This window comes from Camelus ferus, chromosome 2 (assembly GCF_009834535.1).
Source record: "Camelus ferus isolate YT-003-E chromosome 2, BCGSAC_Cfer_1.0, whole genome shotgun sequence".
Taxonomy (NCBI): domain Eukaryota; kingdom Metazoa; phylum Chordata; class Mammalia; order Artiodactyla; family Camelidae; genus Camelus; species Camelus ferus.
In genome coordinates, this window is record NC_045697.1 from 27,904,352 (window position 1) to 27,921,971 (window position 17,620).

Consider the following 17,620-nt stretch of genomic DNA (forward strand, 5'->3'; position numbering starts at 1 on the left):
TATTGGAAATCTTCCAACTTTTCTTTTTACTTTTTTAATACAATTTTTAAAGGTTACACTCCGCTTACAGTTATTACAAGATACTGGCTGTAGTCCCGGAGTTGTGCAATACATCCCTGAAGCCTGCCTTACACCCAGTAGTTTGTACCTCCCACTCCCCCGACCTCTGTTTGGCCCCTCCCCTCTCCCTCTCCCCATTGGTCACCACTAGTTTGTTCTCTGTATCTGTGACTCTTAACTCTCCACTTTAAACCTCGACCTAGAAATGGGAATTTCAAGTAAAGTGGGGGCAGATGGTTTAGTTAAGGCCCTCAAAAGAGATGAGGAAGCTCAAGAAATTGTCCAAATGGTGCTGCAAGCAGAGAGAGTCATTGGACTTACAAAGGTGCTCGATGCCAACGCAGGGGCTCTTTGCTTGCAGACTGGCCCGTGAGCTCCTTGTAGGCAAGGCTAACATTCTGGAGATGGATCCAGGGCCCAGCTCCGTCCCCGTCAGAAGAGTGCTTCTCTTCTGTGCTTATAAATTGAGTGACTGGAACTTCCAGTGAATTCAATAAGGTCACAGCAGCTCGGCTCATAGGAAGGGGCTCAACTAATGTTTCTTCGCGTGGAATTAGTAAATAAAGGGCAGTTAGGCACAGTGATTTTTGGACCTAGAATTTGGGATTCAGAAGCAGATAATCCTGGGATTGAAACCTAGCTTTGCTTCCTTTGTTTCAGTGTGCCTAAGCCTCTCCTGGGCAGAGGCCCTCTCTCCCAGGCTTGCTACGAGATGGCATGAAATCACACGTGTGAAATCTACAGTAGTGATTGCTAAACTTACTCACATTGCCTGGGGCCAGAAGCTATTCCAGGGCTTTCCACATGATCCTTGTACAACTGGAGGAGGAAGGCGCTTTTCTTCCCCAACTCCCTTCCGCATATTTATTTACTTGATTGAAAGCCTTCTTATGATCCATCAAATGTTTTATGTTGTTAATCTCAGTTTCGTTCACACTGATGTCAGTGAGTCAGATTTTGGTTTTCTATGCTCCAGACTCTGCTCAGTTACTGCCTCTGCCAGTTGGTTTACTTTATCTCAGGATCAAGGTAAGTACTTTCCTATCAAATCTTATTTTTAATTCCTTCTCTGTCAATTCTTTTCTGGATCCTTAGCTTTGCCTACTGATACCTACAGAGAACCAGTATCCTCAAGTCACCAAGACAAATCTGCCTCCTCTGACATCGCATGATTTAATTCTCCCTGCCCTTTCCCGGGCTCACCAGGCTCCAGCACCTTGGCCATGGGGTTGGGTGGGGGCCTCCAGCTCTGCCCTCGAGGAAGGTGCTTTTAACACCCCCACTTCTTAGAGGTGAGGATGTTGAGGAAGAGAAAGGTAAGTAAAGTCCCCAAGGTCACTCAGCTAGTGAGTAGTGATGCAAGACTCACACCCAGCCCGTGACCTTGGCAATCAAGGGGGAGCTGCAGGGTGCCACGTGCTGCTAGAATATTCTCCATAAAGATATGCTATTATTATTGCTGTTGCTGTTGTTGTGTCTGAGGAGCAGAGAACCTGCGTTCCCACAAACGCTCCACACAGAGCAGGAACGCTGGGGCCTCCATGTTCAGACCTGGGCTGTCCTGGCTTGTTTCTGGGCTGCTGTCTCCAGGGCCTGGCCCGGGCAGCCACACCCTGCATTCTCACCACACCCTGGTGCTGTGCTGTTGCCACCCCAGAAGTTCTGGCCACACCCTGCCTGCTCCCGGAAGGTAAACAGGGCTGCTGGAGAATGGCCGCATTGTTGTGCCTGCGGTCTTGGCCCCGGAGGCCGGGTGCTTTGGCTTATAAATGCCACAAATCAATAAGCAGTAAAAGTCATTATTCAGGCCCTCTTGAACTTCCACTGACCTCAACTCCAAACCAGTTAGTCACGAGGACAAAGTCCCAGGAACCCAATTCCAGGATAGAAAGCTTCAGCATGGTCTCTAGTTAATTACCTTGAAGGATGGGGTTTGCAGTTTGGAGGAGATGAGCGGGGCGTGATGTTCTTGGGGGAAGACAGGAAGCTTACCAGTGTCACCCAGAGCAGAAGAACCTGCCCTGGTCCCCATAATCGAGTTTGCGGTAGTGAAGGAGAGTGAGTCCTTTCTCACAGACTGCTGCCTGCGTGAGTGGGTTTAATTACAACAGCTAAGATTTACTGAGGGCTTCCTGTGCACCGAGCCCTGTGTTTAATTTTTACCTGCCTTAATTCATTGGAGATGCTCAACGACCCTATGAGGTGGATTTTATTATCTTCATTTCACATATGAGAACACCATGGTACAGAGAGAAGGTAAATAAACTGCCCGAGGGCTGCTCAGCAGATCTAGAATTTGAACCCAGGCAGATCTAGAATCTCCCCCAGCCCTTCCCTGGAGGCTAGCGGTGGGGTGTCTCTCTCTCTGTTTTCCCTCTCTTTCAATTTGAAATCAGATTTCTTCTACCAAAGTGTGTGTAGAAAAAGGACCATTTGGAGGGGCTGATGAGGGTCCCTGGAAGCCTGCTAGAGCCCCTCAGGGCAGCTGGGGAATGTGTAGGATGTCGGAGAAACTTGCATTCCCAGAGCAGTCAACTCTATTGCTGCCACTAGACTGAGGCCCCCATTTCAGGTGCGGCTCCTCACTGGGTCTTTACTGCAGAGGATTGCAAGGGCGGAGGGAGCGTCTGTGAGGGGGACAGACCCTTTACAGCATAATAGCCCTTATTTGCTTCCCAACACTGTGAAAGGTACAAATTCTGCCGAACCTGGTCTCCTGGCGTTTCTGTCTATGGTGCAGGTTGAAGTCTGGCTTTCTGGGGTAGCTCCTCTGAGCTAATTTCCTGCAAAGGGTGTGACAAAGGTCACTAGAGAGAGAAAACACCTGGGTGCAAGTTCCAAAGGGGACAACGCAGTGAGCACAGCATGGTACCCTCACCTGACTGCCAGGCAGGAGGACCAGTGTGGTCAAGGCCACCCCGAGAGCGGTGGCTAGTCTTCTGAGTGTGTTGAGAAAAAAATCGCTGTCTCTGATGTCTTTGTGGTCTATCTGCTGGGGCTTCTGCAGGTTTATTGGGTTTGTGGTTATCCATGCCTGTTGCAGGTCCTCTGAGAAACATGCTGGATCGCTGTTGATTGTTTCCATGTATTGGATCCTTGCTTGGATTAGTGAGCTATAGCCATATCAAGAATGATGGACAAAATTTAAGACGAGGGCTTCTCCTGATAAGGGTCAGGAGTTGTGGTTCTCAATAGCTGAGGCATCAGTCTTGAAGGGGGAACCCAGAAAATGTGTACTGTGGGCGCCTCCTGCTGGAAAGGGTGACCCAGAAATCTGGGGCCTCAAGTTCAAAGCCACCAGTCTTCTGAGGGCTTTTGGAAACACCCCTGCTCCCCTCAGCTAGATGGCTCTTCTTGTCCTTCCAGGACTGAATTGAGTAAAAGCGGTGAAAGACAACATGGCTAAGTGATCAGCAGGGTGGATTCCAGAGCTGGACGGGCTGACTGGGTTCGAATCCTGTTTCTGCCACTGCCGTGTGACTTTGTGCCTTACTTTCCTCGTCTGTAAAATCAGGATGATAATACTAGAACTTACCTCACAGGGCAGTCACAAGACATAAATGAAGTAATATAGCAAACACTGAAACATGAATGAGGTAATTTGTGTAAATGAGGATTATAATTGTGCATTATATACAGGTTGATTGTTGCTCTTATAAATGCTATCATCATTATTCTCATGGTTACTATTAATAAAAGAAAACTTCCTTCCTCTTTCTCAAACCTAAGGGTCCCTCTCGTGGCCGTCAAGAATTCTAACAATTTGGGAATCATTAACAGGGAGATACCACAGAGAGAGAGCTCGGTGGAGACAATTATACATATAAAACACATCTCCCATCCCACCCCTTAGTCAATAGTCCATTACTGTCAGCTGTTAGTCATTCAAACCTTGGCATGTGTCACAGGACATGTTATTCTAGACAAGAAAGGAAGAGAAGAAATCATTAACACTCTTCCAGTAAGAAAGCTTTCTCAAAGGAAAAGGTAGACTAACTTTTGTATCAGCCAAGCACTTCCAAAGCTGGTTGGTTCTGCTGGCTTTCTTTGGCTAGCAAAGTAAGCTGGAGGCTGCCTTTTATTTCTGATTTGGGGGGAATTTAATAAAGTTTAGTGTCTTAGGTAGCAATAGGTAACCCCAACTAAGCAATTTGTTTTCTTGGAAATTTGGAGATTATACATATGTATATTCACATATGTAAATATGCATTGTGTGTGTGTATGTATACAAACATGCATACCTATCCATTGCACTTTAAGGCACTTGCAAATACACGCATATATTGTGAAGATTTTAAAGATTATACATACCATGTACATACAGAATGCTTTAAAGATGTTGATGCCTCTTTGGATGCAATGTTGATGGTCATGGGGTGGGAGGGAGGTCTGAAAACATTTTCAATAGTTGTAGGGCTACAGAGAGCACTATATTCTTAAGTTTGGAAGTCAGGCAGGGCAGGGCTTAGGAAGGGAGTGGTGGTGGTGGTGACAACAGCGCATCTCAGTGATGCAGCTGGTAAGTGGAAGCCTCTAGTAGCTTGATTTCAGGGGTAGCTGGTAACTATGGTAGAAAGACCTTTCCCATTGCTTTGTCTGGAAAAGCTTGTGCTTGACATCACTACTTGTGGGACGCCTTTCCTGACCTCAGCGCCTGGACCGAGTGCCTTCTCTGAGCCCCACAGCACCTGGTCCTGGCTGTAGCACTCATCACTCTCGTGGGCATGAGGACACTCATTTTCTTCTCACTTCTGTATCTCCAGCACACAGTTGGCATGCAATAAATATTTGTTGTTTGGATGAATGGATCAGCAGACAGATGGACGCGTGCATGAGTGGACAAACGAATGAATGAATGAGTAAATGAATAAGAGACGCTGAGGCCTGTGAGCCCAGGACTGAGAGTTATTCCTACAGGAGAGGTCCAGAGAGGCGGAGCCAGAGCCTGGGATTTAATGTCTGCTGGGGTTTGCCTCCCAGGAGAAAGAAGGGTCAGTGGCCACAGCATCTTAGCACAGCCTAAGGACACAATTTAGTGTTCTGAGTAGGGAAGGCTTTTTTCTGAGACTGAGGAATCTCCTAGCTGACAATATATTCTCCAACACAGCCAGAGCCATGTGGGAAGTCATTTTGGGTGAAGTCACCCTGCGGCAGTTTAAATAAAACACAATACTATCAACATCTAGAATCTACAACACAATTAGAGTATTTTCATATACCCTCTATAATTCAAACCTCATGTCAGCCTTGTGAAGTAGTGTGTGGTCAGGCCACCCTTGCTCTCTGTACATCCCCTGCTTGAGCAGTCCCTGCTCCACCTCCACCCACACCCTACTCACATGACTATCTAATTCTCTTAACCATAGGGCTTAATCAGTAACTGCCTACCCCTGCCCCAGCTGCTGGTTTCCCTGGTAACTGATGAGCCAGCTTGACATTAATTCCCCCCTGATACGGTGAGCCAGCCAGGAGACTAAGGAAGCTCCTGCCAGCAGGGAGTTGTGGGGAAATAAGGATGGAGAATGAAAAACTGGGGGGAAGGGACAGTAATGCCAAGAGTTACAGGGGAAATATTTGGATGGCTATCTACTAGCACATAGGTACTATGGTGTCTGTCCTTGATGAATGGGGGCCAGCAGGAGAGTCTAGATGGTCATGGCCCATTCAAACTGAGACCCCAGGGTATGGGAACCTACCCAGAGCACTGATTAAAAAGAGGAAGAAGAGTGGGACAAGGTCATAGACATCCCTGTCCCATAGGGTATAGGTGAAGAGCAGCTCCCTCCTTGAGAACAGAGGCAGCCAACCACTATGACAGATGTCTTTCTCTTCCATTATATTGATGATATTCTGTTAACCTCACAGTCTCTTTCCAGTTTAGAAGTAGCAGCCCTGTTGCTCATAGCGCATCTGAGTGCATGGGGATGGCTGATAAATACAAACAAAATGCAAGGACCTGAATTACCCATCAAATACTTGGGTGTTATCTGGTCAGGTAAGACAAAAACGGTACCCTCAGCAGTTATTGACAAAATACAACATACCCCTGACCTGCCACCCCTAAACAATTACAAGCACAGGCTTTGGGACAGAGACAGGTTTGTGAATTGGACACGGCCAGTTACCCAGAAGGGTTTGGTTGGGGTCTGTAACAATGGCAAAATAATTAAAAAGTACCCTTGGGCTTCCGGTCCCTGCTATGGGACAGAGCAGTGATGCAGTGTGATGGAACAGCTGTGTGCAGTCCACAGTGCATTATAGCAGGTGGAAGACATTACAAAAGGTCTACCCAAGTCATTGAGCAATGCAGAAAAGCACTATCATGGGTCTAGGACAGCTGTGTGAGACATACGGGACCTCCGAGACATTGACAGTGACCAAGGGACTCACTTTTACTAGCCATGAAGTTCAAGAATGCCAATAAAAATGACATATGCTGGCATTTCCACCTGCTGCTGGGCTAATGGAGAGGATGAATGGACTACTTAGACATCAGTTGAGACTGAAAAACTGCTTTCCAACATGGGGACCAGGAGCGATTGTCACAGTGCCCACACCATGTTAACCCAGGGGCAACTAGTCAATACAAGCTGGGTTCAAGGACCGGTGCCAACTGTAGGTCAGCACAGAGGACACTAACTCACGTCTGCCCTTGCCACGGGATGGAACCCTCAGTGAACACATTATAAAACAGCCCTGGACCGGCAGGTAAGTCCACAGTGGTTTGAGTTTGCTGCCCCTTGGGGAATCGGATTAGAAAGGGATTTGCAGATTTCACCTGTCTTCTACCCGGCCCCACCTAAGATTACTAAGGTCCTTCATCCGGGCCCCCTAGTGGAGAAAGGCGCGATTAGGTTAACCCTGTGGTCTGTTGCACTGCCTCTTCAGTATCCCCTCTGGCCGTGGGGACTGAGGGTGGACAGGTGGTATGGAGCTGCAGGCCAGGACAGAAACCACAGGCAGGGGTGGTATTATCTCAGAATGCTATTACCTCTTGTATTTTTCAAAATGGTCATGATCTCTCCTGTGTTGTGCCTGTTAAAGATCTCACATTTCGTCCCTAGCCTGAGGGGAGGGAATCTGTTAGCAGACTGGGCGACAACAGTGACCTCACTGCGAAATGAGTCTGCTGGGTCTGCAGTGAGATGCCGTGGAAACTAATGCCACCCTGTGGGGACCACTGAAGACTCTCACCTTCCTCCTGTCCTGCGTGCCAAGCGCCTGGCTCAAAATTTGCCTATCTCTTGGCAAATCCCTGTTTTTAGTGTCCTAGGTGTCTTACTCTTGATACTCCTCAGGTGCTGTTGTCTGTCTTGCGTTCGTGGTGTTTGGTCACAACGCGCCTCTAAGTACCTGACCCCAGTGATCATGGAAGAGGGGCCGACCAGGGTTCTAAGGGTCGTGCTGGGTCTGCTGGGGTGGAGTGTGTGGTCAAGATGGCTGTTCTCGCTGTACGTCCCCTGCTCGACCAGTCCCTGCTTCACGCACACCCTACTCACGTGACTATCCAATCTTCTTAACCACAGGGCTTAATCAGTAACTCCCAGCACACCTGCCCCCTGCCCCAGGTGCTGGTTTCCCTGGGAACTGAGAAGCCAGCCTGACATCAGTTCACCCTATAAATGGCGGTCTCCACCTCCCCCAGTACCAAGACTGCGGCGGCATCCTGCCTGCTGTCTGCTGCACACTGTGGGGGGTCGCTCTAGGACTTCTGCCTTGGACTTGTAAGATTCGATAAATCATTGACATCGTAAGGCTGGGCGATTACAGGCTTGCGGGGTGCAGCCCAACAAGTTGGCATGATTATCCTACAGATCAGAAAACTGCACCTCAGAGAAAGTGGGTGACCTCCATGAAGTCACACCTCTGGAAAGTAGCAGAATCAGGATCCACCCAGCTCTGTTGGTTCCAGGATCCCCCGCCGCTATTTGGGAAAACAGGGATGGTGAAGGCAACAGCAGAGGAAGGGAAGGAAATCTACCCATTGGTTAGGGCAACTGTCGCTGCTATATGCAACTCTGAAATTTGTAATCATTCCAACAACAGAAGTTTGTTCTTCCTCACGTAAAGTCCAAAATCACATAAAAGGCTGCTAAGCAGATGGCTGTCTTCCAAGTAGAGATTCAGGAATCTTCCATCTTATGACCCCACGTACTTCAGTATGTGATTTCAGGCTCCCGTGCCCATCTGCCTCAAGCTGGCAGGAGGGGAAAGAGCATGGAGGGGAGCAGGCTGCATGGGTCCAACTTGGAAGTGGCTACATCCCTTGCAGTCACAGTCCTTCAGCTAGAACAGTTACTTCATCGGTACTTAGCAACGGTGAAAGGCTGGACGTGTAGAACAGCTCCGTGCCCAGGAAGAAAAGCAAATGCATCTGGTAGAGCCAGGCAGTCCCTGCCACAACCCACCGCCAACAACTAGGAACATGAGATTCCAGGACAGAGCAAAAGCACCAGTCAGACTTGGCCAGGGACGTGAGCCCCCAGGCCAACTTGCAGGAATATAAATTTTAGCTGCACCTCAAGCTGCAAATGTGCCCAAAGCCCTTGTATAATGAGCTTTGATTGTTTTATCCATTTGTTTGGAGACATACTTCCCTCCAACTTCAACCCCGCCAGTACTAGCACCCCTAGACCCATGGCTAGAGTGGGGCACATGCCCCAATTGGACCCAAGCACATTTCCTCATCCCCTTAGAATCAGGGACTGGTTTAGGGAAGGTCATGTGATCCAAGGAGAGCCTTTTGGCCTCATTCCCTAGCCAACTAGTTTCTAAATCCTCTACTTACAAGACGATAAGAAGGGAAGTGTGGGTTGTCTGGTATCATGTCTGCAGCCTCATGGAGACAGCTGGGGGTGTGAAGGCAGCCCTCGGAAAAGGGCAGAGACAGAGAAAGAGATTGACTGCTCCAGAGTCCCTGGATCCTGAAGGCTGTTCCTGCCGTGCCATTTCTGTAGTTTGATTGTATAACCCAATACTTACCCCCTTTGCTTAATCTAGTTCAGGTTAAGTCTGTCACTTGCAACTCAGAGGCATGACTCCACACTTCCAACGTGCCAGAAGACATTCCAGAAGGTAGACAAACTCAACAACAAATCCTTTTTTGCCTATTGCTAGCCCCGTTCATGTGTATTCTTACACACACACTCACACTGTTATGGGCTCCATTGTGTCCCCTCATAAAGATACACTGAAGTCCTAACCCCCGGTACTTCGGGATGTGACCTTATTTGTAAACAGAGTCTTTAACAGAGGAAATCAAGTTAAAATGAGGTCATTAGATTAGACCCTAATCCAGTAAGACTGGTGTCCTTATAAAAAGGGGAAATGTGGACACACACAGAGGAAAGACAATGTGAAGAGACAGAGACATAGGGAAGACACCGTGTGAAGAAGGCAGAAATCAGGGTGATGCTTCTGCAACCGAGGAATGCCAAAGATGGACAGCAAATCCCTAGAAGCTGGGAGAGAGGCATGGAACAGACCTCTCTCACAGCCAGTAGAAGGAAGCTTGCAGACACCTTGATCGCCGAAGTCTAGGTGTCCAGGACTACAAACAATAAACATCTGCTGTGAAGTCACCCAGAGTGTGGCTTTGTGGCGTCAGCCCTTGGAAACTAACGCACATAGAGTATTGACACATAACTTGGTAACTTTGCCAGAGTTCTCTCTTCTAGGAAGAAAAGCAGTAAGTGTCTTTCTTTGTCGCTGTAAGTTCTCTGGAAAGGCCTTGAGGAGCTCCACTTCTCCTTTCACATTATAGATTTACACACATGAGGGGGGAAACGAATAAGGAAGAAGGTTAAAGTGACGCAGAATACAGATTCTTTGTTATTTCATACACTCGTGTGTGTGTCTGTGTGTGTGTGTCTGTATCTGTGTGTGGGTGATTTGGACACGGAGGAGGTTGCCATAATAATGATAAGCAGTAACTGCCATTTATTGATCATTTACTTGTGTCAGGTACAGTCCTGGGTCATTTAAAGATATTATCCCATTTAGTTCTAGGAATAAAGTGTAGTGTCTCTTGATGTGAGGTCAGTTCAGACCTGAGTTTGAATCCCAGTTCTGTTGCCTATTAGGTGTTAGGACTTGGTCATGTTCCTTAACCTCCGTGAGCGCTTTTTTCTCCATGAAATAATTTCTATTTTGTGGAATTTCTGTAAGATAAATGCAATAATATATAGATATATTGATTAGCCTATAGTAAGCCCACTAATAAGTGGTAAATATTACTATTCATTTCAGAATCACCCTATATGAGAGACATTTATAATTCCCATTTTATGGATAAAGAAACTAAGTCTCACACAGCTAATAAGTGACAAAAACTAAATTAGACCCAGATCTGTCTAGTGGCTTTCAAAGCCGACGTATTTGTACTATACCCTTGTTGAAAAGAGAACGACCCCCAAAGCAATCATTTGTCAGTAGCGCAGCTACATTTTATGTGAATTTGAGTTACATGTTTTTGAAATTGTGATACAAAACATAAGGCCTCATTTTATGCTCAAAATGAGAATTCACACAAATCCCCCAAATTAAAAAAGAAATCAAGAATTGCTCAACTTCAAAGCTGTTCAAACAAGTGAATTGCAAACCATGCCAGTTTGGTTCTAAAACAGAAATCCTCTCTTCCTTTTGTCAGTATCTTGTGAACTATGCTGCTGGTCACATGGCTCAGAAGTTTATCAACTTATTTTGGTGACAATTGTGCAGTTATTATAATTTAAATACGTTTTTAATATTCTATGACCAAGTCATCAGAGCATTCATAATGTGGTGATGCAGAAAACACCAAAAGCAAGGCATTTATTCCAGACTTTAGATGTCATCAAAACAGGCCAATGGGTGTCAATTTTTATGCTCTGGGAACATATCCCTCCATATCTTAAAGTTATTAACGTGGGAAATATTGCTTTGAATTACATGAGTTTCAAATAATGCAAAATCTTCAGGAATACACCCATTGCATAACATGAACCCACACTAAAGATAGCATCATCTACTCCCAAGAACTCAATATCCCAATGTACTTGGTGGCTGTATCTCTCGTTATGATTTACAATTGAAAGTTGATTTATACATCAGTCTCTAATGAGTTTGATTATTATAAGTCACCTCTGGAAATACTGAGGAAAATCGGTCTCCTGGTTTGTAAGAGGAGGGCCTGCCATTCAACACAGCAACCCAGTCCCTGGTAGGCAACAGCATCCAGCACATCCAGGTGGACCTCAGTCTCACTCTCCATTTCTACCACAACTTGGACAGAGAGGAGAGCCTCTGTGAGGCTAGTGGAAGCTGTACCGTGGCTGGCGCTATGAAGCCTGTAACAGCAGCTTCCACGTATTAATTGTCTCCATATGTCAGGCACGATCCTAAGTACTTTACAGACGTTATCTCATTTTATTGACCCAACAATCCATGTGTACAGACAACGGAGAAAACTAACGCATAGAAATGTTGAATAATGTGTCCAGAGTATTAATTAGGATGTGACAGAGATGATTGTTTCAATGTCTACACTTCAGTTTTAAATATTTCCATATATACATTGTACTGCTTTGGTTAAGCAGCGACTCAGGTGGCCTAGTCTAGTGACTAACGGACAGTCTGGGGGTGGGGGGTGGTCAGCACAATTCGCATCAGGAAGCCTGTGCTATGGGTTACTATACTGGCTTCAGCTATTTGTATCTTGATCAACATCTAATGTGTTGCAAGTGTCGCAAGTGTCAGAAATGGCTTTCATTTGTGATCATAGTGAACAAGCATTCACTAGCCTGATGGATTTTAGAAATGGACTCTGATGGGAGTAATGGAAGGTATTTAAAGCATGTGGCTTGGCTAAAATATTTCAGAGATTATACCCTACAATTGCACAAATGAAATAACCTAGACCCTTGACTCTTGTCACTTTCACCTTTAAGGATAAAGCTCTAGGCTAAACCCTTAACTGGTTCCATGCACAGCAGTGGATTCAGAGGATCCCGGCTCACTCTCCATCCAGTGCCAGCTCTAAAGGGAAGAGAACCCTGTGTCTGGGTGCTTGGTGAGTCTGCTTTGAATGACCTGGTCATGGAAGGTGGTGAAAAAAGCACCTAAAGGGACAGAAAGCTGGGGCTTCATTCAGGCTGAAGAACAGTTTACAGACACGGTTCTGGGCTTGTTTGTTAACAAATGTTTGCTTAATAAATATTTACCTTTGTGGTGGAATTATAACCTGGTAGTGAGGTTGTGAGGAAGAGAGTCACTTATCCTCGCTTCAAACCTGCTGTGACTACAGAAGAAACCCAGTGTTGTATCTGATCAAAGTGACTCAGGTTAGTTTCATCACTGGTTTGAACCCAGAACTGTCTGTGTCCAGGAGCAGTGCTCTTAACCACTGGGCTAGAATAAGACCATGATGGTTCAAAACCAAAACGAAAACAAAGCCCCCAAAACATCATGGCTATAATTTTTGGAACAATGAGTAGGTAAAACAGAAGATAACCCGAGATTTTTAGAAATAACAACATAAAGTTAACTTCAAATAGGGCCATACCCAAATGTTGCTATCTCTCAGAAATGACTGGCGTGATTGAGGGGAGGATTGAAGGTCACCTCTTGTACTTTGCTCCAAGCCCCTACTGCCTTCACCTCTTTGGGTCAGTGTGTCAGAGATGACCATCACCTTGAACTCTGGGGCAAATGGAACTGGGCCAGCCCCAGCTCAGGTATCATTAAAAGGAAGTTGGATGAGGTGCTTGTTATTAAGCATTGGCTACTTCTTGGAAAGTACTGACATATTTTGAAAACCAGAACACACACTCTCTTCAGGAAGCCTTTGCATTTATTGGAAGGGAGGGGAATTTGTTCCCTATTGAGAGTCATTTCCCAGCTGCCATGGCCTCTATCCCTGCCCTTGGCTTCCTCATCGTCCAGGTCTGGGTCCAGTCTCAGAACTTTCCAGCTTCCCCAGTTCTCCCCAAGCCCAATGCACAGGGCCTTGACTAGATTTTGGACAGAATCTCTTCACTTCTGGTTTGATCAGTATCTTACAGAGAAAACTACCAAGTTATTCAAAATTCTGCTTGACAGCAGAGACTCTAAAATCGTCATTTTGACCCAGCTGTTGCCTTTCTTCTGCTGAGGTGTTGAATTATTGATTTTTGAAAGAGAAATCAACCTTGAATTTCCAGAATACACCCTTTTAATAAATAAACTTAGTCACAATGTTTTTATATTTTTCATATCTACATACATGACTGGATTCAGCTTACTAATATTTTATTTTGGATATTTTCATCTATGTGTGGGATTGGCCTATAATTTTCTTTACTTTTAACGTCCTTGTCAGATTTGGATACCAAGGATATGCTGGCCACTTGAAACAACTTGGGAATTGTTCCATCTTTTTCTGTTCTCCAGAATAGTTGGTGTAAAATTGGTCTTATTTCTTACTCAAAGTCTTGGTTAGATTTTCTGGTGAAGCCATTTCAGTCTGAACTTTTCTTTGTGGGAAGACTTAAACTAAAGATTCAGTTTTAAAAAGTATTTATAGGACTATTCAGATTCCTCATGTTCCTTTGGGAAGGTTATTTTTCTAAGAATTCACCCAATTCATCTATAATTTTTAATTGTATTGTTGTTTATAACATCATCTTGGATCTATTTAGTATCTAAGGAGGGGCCTCCGTTTTCATCTCTAATATTAGTCCTTCTCTATTTTGTTCATGGTTAGTCCTCACCAGAGTTTCACTCTGGACTTCGCTGAATTTCTCTTTTGTACATTGTTTTCTAGTTCATTTTGATTTTATCTTTGCAATTTCCTTACCTATGTTTTCTTTGGGTATAATTTGCTGTTCTTTTCCTAATTCCTTGGGACTGTTTATAGATTTTTAGCTTTTCTTTTTTTCTAATATAAACATTTAATAGAAATAAGACCTAAGGAGATATAAAAGTCCTACAATAACAACCAAATTTAGTACCCTAAGGAAAATATGAAACTCAAGACTGAGTCCAACAGGAGTTAATGCAGGTCAGATTATATTTTACTATTACCTTGTTTGAATTCTACCACTCAAACATCCTGTTAAGTACATCACTTACAGTTTTACCCCTGCCTCCACCAGTCCCACCAAAATGGCAGTGAATGGGCTGAAAAAAAGCTATAAACTCACAAGGACCAAGGGAAAAGAAAGAAAAGAAAAGAAGTATTTTGGAAGCTGAAAGCATATGGACAAGTGATTATGGACATAGCTGATCAAAGGAAGCAGGAACCAGTGCTTACATCGGGACAGCCTGGAAGCAGGCTGATCTGAGTCACAGAACCTTGGAAAGAATTAGGAGTTTGTGGCTTTGGGGTTAACAGTGAGGCTGAGAGCAGAAGACTGGTTACCAGGCTATACAAGAAATAGAGACACCCTCCCACCTGTTCAAGATCTGTTGACCCTCTACCCCCAATCTCAGAAGTCCAGAGGCTGACTCTAAAGAATAGGACAGAGAGACTCTGACAGCAGGGCAGGGAACCATATGGAAAATTGGGGATCAAGTGGAGTTCTACTTCCTAAACTGTGGCCGCCATTGCCTTCCCTCCACTCCAGTCTCAGAATGCTGGTAGTCAAATCAGTCTTCTCTAGACTAAGAGAATAGACCCAAGGAGACTAACAAATGGGAGTCTCCCAATGAAACAGCCCAGTAAGACCACCCTGCAGAAACTTCACCCATTGGCAAGCTCCCTGTAGCCCTCACTAGCACATGTGTGTGCACACACTCGCACGCATACACGTGTGCATGCACACACACACACACACACAGCTTCCAAGCAGTTTTGTAGTGCATCACTCTTAAATAGAAGATGGGAACTAAGAATGACCAAACATCTGGGAAAACTTTTTAATAAGAAAACTGAGATTGGAAAAAATAGTTTTTCAAAGAGTTCAGTAGAAACAGAAATCATGCAAGGAGCAGAAGAAAACATTAAAAAGCTATAATGAATATCCTTAGAGGAAAAAAACAGAGGAAATTAGGAGGTTACCTAAATCCTCATTGAAAGACCAAAAATTGAGCTCTTGGAAATTAAAATTATGACAACAGATATGTAAAATACAACAGAAAGTTTGGAAGATAAAGTTTGGAAAATATCTCAGAAAGCAGAAGAAATATCAAAAATGGAAAATAGAAGAGGAAAAAATATGAAAATTTGAAGACTAGGCCAAAAATATAATATTCAAATAAAATAGGAGTTCCAGAAAGAGAGAACAGAGAAAATGGAGGGATTGAAATTATTCAGAAAATAATTCAAAAAACCTCCTCAAAGCTGAAGGACATGAGCTGTCATATCGAGAGGCCTCACTCAGTTCCCTGCATAAGGGTTTTTAAAATCCCACACCTGCACATATCATAAAAGGTTGAAATTCCAAGGAAAAAAAGGAGATTCTAAACACATTCAAAAGGTAGAATATCAGACTTCTCAACAGCTGCCCTAGATGCTAGAAGAGCAATGCCTTCAAATTACTAAGGGAAAAATGTTTTCAACTTAACATTCTATACCCAGCTCAACTATCAACCAGGTATAAAGGTGAAATAAGTTTTTAGACATTCATGATCTGGAAGCTCCTAGAGGAAGGGCTCACTCAAAATTAAAGTGTAAAGTAAAAAAAGAGGATTTTTGTAGAAAATTTTTTGAAGAAAAAAAGGGGGATCCAATATAGAGGAGGGCTGAAAGGAATTTTGAGTTTATAGCAAAAGGAAGTCCCAGGTGACAGCTGTGCAGCAGACGCACAGACTGAGGCAGCAGGAGGTGGGAGAGGACTGAGAAGGACACCTCCCTCCCAAATGTTTATGTTGTTAGAACATATTCAGAGGAGGTTTCCATTCCTGATGGAGGCTTTGGGAATGATTTAGGTAGAAATACATAAAAAACTAAGCAAACAAACAAGAAAGAAAAACAAGATAATGATTAACTCCAGTAAAAACAAATAGCTGAACAAGAAAGAAACGATGATCATAACATTCTATGTGGCTCAGCTATAGATAATTACAAAGTCATAATCATATAAACACTAAATATTGATCATAAACATTTATGATAGAAAAAATATTGGTCAGGAGGGGAAACTCTGTGTGTGTGTGTGTGTGTGTGTGTGTGTACAAAGGGGATATTGTAACAGACTAAAACCTAATGTTTTTGTAGTAAGAGGACAATTAAATAATAACTAAAACTGAAAAGTTAATATAACAACAACAGTGCCAGGCACTGCCAAAGTGTTTTCTATGAATTGATTCCCTTTAATGCTCACATCAACTTTATGAGGTTTTAAAATTCATTTTACAGACAAAGATGTGAAAAACAGCAGTATAAGCATGTACTTTAGAAGTAAGGAGACAAACTCCAGAAGAAAAGGCTTCAAGAAAGAGAACTCATCACCTCTGTGGAGAGGAAATCAGGGATGGAAAAAGGCGTATTGAGTTTTCCATAGAAGCCTTATAAACCGTCTGACTTGTAAACTTTGTGCACGTTGAACTTTGATAAGATTAAAAAAGTTAATAAATGCATATTCATAATAAATTATTTTTAATTAAAAAAGCACCTAACTGTCGTAACCATCTCTCTGTGACTAACTCACAGAAAGTGGCTCTTAGACTTCGCTCCTGTCAGCCTAGATTCTGGCGATGTCTTTCCCTGTCCCACAGATCCCCGGCCCAAGGAAACTGCCATCAGCTGCCCCCCTTCATGGAAGCTGGGAAGTTCTGTGCCATAGATTGACAACCACTCTTCTCCCAAGATGTTTAGCAAACGTGTGCACATACCCACGTGCATATCAATCAGATTCAAGATAGCTTTAACCAAAACCAGCAATAATCATCATTACAGATGTTTTTTAAACTATGAAAGCCCCATGTAATCACTTTCCACCTAAATCATCTCTCTGGGAACTACGTGGTCACCTGCTTATTTTCTGAGAAGAAATCTATTAAACAAATAGCCATAACAATGAAACCCAATTATAACATCTAGTTTTAATTAAAACACAAAATTAAACATTACATTTATTTTGGTCAGTTTTAAGGATGATGATCCCACTGATTATTTTTATGGAAAACAGTTGCTAATTAATAAATGCCAGAGAGAGAGAGAGAGAGACTAAGAATAATGAATGCTGAATTCATTATTCAAACTGCCCCGGAGTCCTGGTTTTAATCTCATCCTAAGCCATTCATTTAGGGCTGTGCCTTTTAAGGCTGAAGTTTTTCACTGTCACTCAAGGCAGAAACAGACGCCTCTTTAAATTATGTTAGAAACAGATCAGCTTCCAGATAACTCACACTCCACCAAAGACAGAAAGGAAGGAAAGAATAAGTCGCGAGGTAAATTAACCCCTGATGTACGTGGTCAAATTTTATCCTCAAGCTCCAGTGCCCTGGCGCAAACCCTAAAAATTCCATCAATAATTGCACAGTTAATTTGTGAAGCGGTTGGGAAGGGGGAATCCCCAGGTTTTTTAAAAAATAGGATATTTAAAAGACCCCCCCCCTTTAAAAAAAAGTCTTTGTTTTTCAGAACAGGTTTAGGTTCATA

The 17,620-nt window shown here is 43.9% G+C and overlaps 1 long non-coding RNA gene across 1 annotated transcript; it reads left to right on the forward strand.

Moving 5' to 3' along the window:
* Positions 1-1,005: 1,005 nt before the first annotated feature.
* LOC116667130 lies at positions 1,006-16,566 on the forward strand. The gene is made up of 3 exons (XR_004323896.1): positions 1,006-1,089; positions 11,988-12,109; positions 16,376-16,566. It is a non-coding gene; the product is annotated as an uncharacterized LOC116667130 (long non-coding RNA).
* The last annotated feature ends 1,054 nt before the right edge of the window (positions 16,567-17,620 follow it).